This window comes from Achroia grisella, unplaced genomic scaffold (genome assembly GCF_030625045.1).
Source record: "Achroia grisella isolate CSIRO2021 unplaced genomic scaffold, CSIRO_AGI_Agris_v1 utg515, whole genome shotgun sequence".
NCBI classification, from domain to species: Eukaryota; Metazoa; Arthropoda; class Insecta; order Lepidoptera; family Pyralidae; genus Achroia; species Achroia grisella.
In genome coordinates, this window is record NW_026712908.1 from 3015777 (window position 1) to 3021776 (window position 6000).

Genomic DNA, 6000 nt, shown 5'->3' on the forward strand with positions numbered 1-6000 from the left:
ATAAAGAATCTAACTTCTCATAGTCTGTACATGAAAGAAAAACTGTTATTCGGGGTTTGCTAGTAAATATATTCCAGCGTTTCCCTGCGAATAATGTTGACCTTACACGAATATAGAAATCATGCATGAAATATGTTTGTAATAGGGTAAAATGCACCCCTAGATATCCATTAACTTAGCTTTTTATACGTGTCGTCACCTACGCCCCCTACTTGATTAATGCTTAACAAATTATTGGGGTTGAGTTGCCTAAATATAATACATTAAGTCACTGTACGTCTTGAGTTACATTAAAAATATCTTAAGGTAATATATTGGAATTTAATAACTTAACTGATTGTTAGCTTATGAATGTAGAAATTAGTCTTTCCTGAGGTTTCTTGTTTTTTCCCGAGTTTTCAATTTGCTCATATTCAATTATTTCCACAGTATAAAATAAAATTGTTAAAACTAAACTTTAATAATACATGACTAAAATAGTTTAACTACAATATTTATTAGAAAAGTTTGGGTATTTCGATACTCAACTAATTTAGTAAATATTATCTTTTTATTGTAAAGCTGTCAATATTTTTAAATAATATATAAATTAATATCTAAATTATCAACATAAATTCATCTCTAAATAGTATAAAAGAAAAAAAATAAACCTTTTACTCCGTTTCTTCTGAAACACACGAGCTTCTATAATTTTTTTCCTGGTTGTCTTCCAGAAGTTATTCATGTTACATATGATCTATATATATATATATGTATATACACCATCTAATCGTACGAAGCCGGGATGCGTCGCTAGTTTATTGTATAAGCACCTAATTACGTTTGCCATTCTTATTTGCGTAATTGCATAGAAATAAAACTTATATTTATAAGAAACTATCAGTTATACATATATAGAAATACAATATTTACGTTTATCGTCGGAAATAATCCACGAAAAATAAATTTATTCATATGCGTCTTAAAATCAGGGTTACCAAAGAAATAAAGAAGTAAAAAAATTTGATAAAGTCTTGTACATTAGCTAAATCTGTTTCTTTAACCTTGTACATTATATAATTAGAATGCTTTCCGTATTTCAAAATCTTGTACAAATTGGATGAGGCTGAAAATGAAGGAATTTTTCCACCAAAACTGTTTTATTTGTTATAATAATAATAATCATCATCTTTATTTGTCTCAAATAATAAACTAATATAATTGCAGCTTATAATAAAATGAAGAGGTATAATCGAGACAAAACGGTCTACAACTCAGAGGGGGCAGTAGTCCGCACGAGGATCTCGTATAAAATAGCAGAGAGTGTCTCTGCGGTTGGCATCCCTGCTTAAAATATAACCCTGTACGTCTCAGCACAATATTTTCGATGTAATCTAATCTAAATGATAATCTCGCTTAATAAAAACCTGCGTTGACATTTATCGTATTAGATGCTGTTGGCTCCGAGTATACATGTAATTTTGAACAAATTGTCGAACGGTTGGATCATGAATCAGAACATAATGGGCTTATTGACTTTACCTATTAATTGGAAATCTTGATTTATTCACTTTCGCTTACACTTTGTTTGTTTTTGTTTCTCTTTTATCAAATACACTACAATAAAGAGAGCGCCGTACTCCACCGTAGTCTAGAGGAGGTCATTTAGATCGAATGTTCATCAGTTAAAATTACATTTCCAACTTACTTTCCGGTAATAGAAACACAGATAACAAATCTATTTAATCCGATAAACAGCGGCAGGTTCCAATCCAGATTACTGATGAAATATTTTTGAAATCAATGTATGTAGTATAATGTTTAACCATTATATACTAAAAATAACTGTTTACCTCTATATAATTTAATATATATTTATAGACTATTGGATATATGGAGTCTCACTACTTTTTCACCTGAAAAGGTACAATAATATGTTAATAGTGTATTTACGTAGTAGTGAATTTATGCCCTCAATGTAATTTGAAAATTCAATAAATTATTTTACGATCCTATAATAAGTACGAAGCTTATATATATAAATCGAAAGAGTATTCTAATTTATATTTTTTAATATGAAAGAAGAATAAAATTATCAAAGAAATTACAATAAACCAATAAACAATTTAGTTTGTACTCTCGACATGCACCGTATATTTTGTACTTACCGAGTGTAGTTCCGCAAATTACTTTGCATGCCATCTGTCGTCGGGTAGCGACACTAAATACGCGAGCGCATTGTAATTTACTAACGGTTCATGGGCAAAAACGACCCGCACGAAACTAAACAAAATACGATCCAATTAACCTCGTTATTTTTATTTTTACTGTAGAGATTAACATTCGAGATTATCTCGCTCCTTTATTATCTTTGGCAATGCGGCGCACCTGCCTTTAACCGATTTTAAATAACTGCCACTTACATCCATCATGGCAACAACTTCAATGGATACATAGGTACGTCCGAAGAATTGTTTAATGACTTTTATGAACGTTATATCATAGGTACCTATTTATATTATTATTTTTTTTAATTAACATACCTATTACGAATTGCTTAGTTTGTAATTTTAACTTAAATGGAAATGATAAGTATTGTTATTTTAATAATATCAATAATAATAATATATAATATTAATAATAATATATAAAAAATATAATCCATTACAATATTATAAATGTGATACTGTGTCAGTCTATCTGTCATAGAAAGTCATTTTATTTCTAGTCAAGTAAGTACAGAACATTTTGTTAATTAGGTATATAATGTAAAATGATTAATAATAACTTTATTCATGCGCCTTCTGTCTTTTCTTCTCTACCCAAAGGTTGTCTGGAAGAGATCGCTTAAGCAATAAGATTTTGGTATCTTCACAAGTTCATACCGTATAAATTTTATTTCTCATATTTTATCAGGTGCAAAAAATAGAAATAAATAAACAAATTAAATTACTAATTTTGTCAGGTTTGCAAATAATTTATCCCGATAGTTTCCAGGGAGAACCGCATAGATGTCAACATGACCGTACATTGCTACCAATCTAGTCCTAGTCTATGTTCTATTCCTCTTGAGTTATAAATCCAAATTGCTAACAATAAATAATTAATTGCTTCCTCTCAGATTTACCCATTTGTTAATATAAAATAAATAGTGAGAAGGAGATTGTTAGTAATGTAGACTAATAACACAATGATAGCAATGTATCACGTCAAGCAATTAACCACGTGGAAACCATCGTGGTTAATTGCCATTTGCCAAGATGACCCAACTGCCTTGACTTCTTGCTTATCTTCCTCCACTGGTGTGGTGCTCTTTCAACGTAAGTTAGCGCAGGAGGGTGCATCATTCCATTATGATTCATCTAAATATATATAACTCAAAGGTGACTGACTGACATAGTGATCTATCAACGCACAGCCCAAACCACTGGACGGATCGGGCTGAAATTTGGCTTGCAGGTAGATGTTATGACGTAGCATCCGCTAAGAAAGGATTTTGATTAATTCTACCCCCAAGGGGATAAAATAGGGGATGAAAGTTTGTATGAAACTTTGTCAATTTTAAACCGATCGGGTTGAGACTTTGCATGCTACTATGACGTAGATCCCCTAAGGAAAGATTTTGATAAATTCCACCCTTAAGGGGATAAACGCGAGTGAAGCCGCGGGCAAAAGCTAGTTTCAATATAAAATGTATTCGCTGTTACGTAACTTTATTTAATTGTTTCTGGTTGTATTTTAATATATAAGATTAAGGCAGGTCAATCGAGCGGAGTCGTTCGCGTGACAGTCACGACCTGCCCCAACAGCCCACGCATCCGAGCGGCCCCACGCTGTTACCTACGCACCCAGACCGTACCGTACGCACTCGTAAAGTTAACACGTGCTACCTATTCATCTATATAAACACAAATTCTTGAATTAACACTGCCAATAAGGCTTTAACCATTTTTTATTGGATGGAAATTATATCGTACTGAGGTAAAGGTTAACACTGGCAACCAGTGTAGGATAATAGGATGAGCGTGTGGCCAGGTCAGTTTAACCATCTTGGCAATTTCAGGCAATTCGTGGTAATTGTAGCATTTTTTTATGGACGATAATGGAATGGTGCACCAGATTGCGCTAACGGTTTACGCTGGCACCAGTGAAGGACGATAAGATGAGAGTATGGTCAGGCCAGTTAGACCATCGTAGTCAATTCTCCGGGAATTAATCGTAAGGATTTCCAGTGGGAACCGCGTGGATTCTTTTATCTGTCTGTTTGCCGTAAATGTCGTGGTATTTCACGATTGAACGAATGTTAATGAAATTTAATATGCGTACAGAATAAGTACATATCTCTTTGTTCTATGGTTAGACAATAGATGTAGTTTTTTATCTCAAAAACTAATCTGGAAGGGATGAAAGTTCATGTGGACGGATTGGCGGCTACAGTATCTACTGTAATAAAATATGTATATAATCGTCTATAAAATCATAGACATCTAGACTATTGTACCAAAGATTTAAGCATGAAGTTAGAATTAAGTAGCTCTGAAATTCGTAGCAGCAATAATATATTAGTTTTTATCTCTTAAATGGTCTTTCTTTTTAATCTATTTCTACGGAAAACAAAGTTATAAATCTTGAGCTTCTCTACACTTTAAGTAGATTTTATCTATTTTTGGCTGTAAATCCATTATTTATTGAACAATAAAAATAATATTACTTATACATAGCTCGACTTTAATTTTATTTAATATCAAAATCGTTCATATGTAATGCTTTACATGCATTATTCTTGATATTAAAAATGACGAGTTTCGAGTAGTTCTTTAAACAGAAGTATAGAAAAATAAGAGACTTAGTAGGATTAAGATTTTGATAGCACTTAGATGGCAAATTCTGACCACTATCGACATCTAATCCAATATCACTATCAGGAGAGTTCTTGGAGGACTTAAAATAAGACTTGCCCGAGGAATTAAGATTTCTCAAATTTATTTTGTATAAAATGTAACTGCGAAGACCAAATGTATTGATTTTTTTCTATCTACATCAAATCTCCGAATTACAGAGATACCCTAGATTTTGTCAACAATATTCAGAGTCGATTCAATCAGCTAGTTCATATTAATCGGAATATGAAACTTATTATTATTGTAGTCCATTGTTGAAATCGGTGGATTGGTGGGTGAATCCATATTTTTATATATCTTCGATTATTCTTTATTATGTAAACACAATCATTATACATCCTCCTAAAGTAACATAACCGCCGTCTGTTGTATTCAGTCCTCTTATTAAATCTCTCTACAACAGTTGTCAACACGTCCCAAATTTTACGACTTCTATTCTTTTCTACTCTCCGCTTACAACCCTACATCATTTAACCAATTTTTTAAATTAAACGTAAGGGTGTGATATTAAACGAGATTCCACTTCGAAACTTGTTTATTATACACAAATTTTTATAAATTATTCTATCCAACTTGTCCACGAAGATAATTACAAAACCTGCTATTTGAATGAGAATAGACAACATTGAAGTGAGACAACGATATTGTGCAAGTGAAACGGCAACAGAACATGAACAAATGTCGTGCTCGTTCTAACACAAAAACAGGAGTAACGAACTAAAACGCCAGGTGTGAGCCGTGCCATGTGCGTGGTAACAGCGACTGTATTTATTTATTCCATGCTCAATATGTACACATTTCTCCAATTTAATTAGCGCGCCTAGAAACGTAATGGTTTAGTTAGCGCCGGAGATAACAGATGTCTATTGACATTTGACTATCTCGTCGTTTACACACGTGATAGAATTTGTATTCTTAAATTTAAGTTGATTTCATTAAAAAATTATATACCTAATTTATACGTCTGTAAATTTTAATATAATAATAAAATTTATTACAACCACAGATAGGAGAAAATTAGATAGCACGGCGTATCACAAAGCGTAATCTAGTGGTAAATTAAGCAGAGCTTAGGTGTACTATAAGTACTGGACATTTAATAAATAGAATGTACAACGTA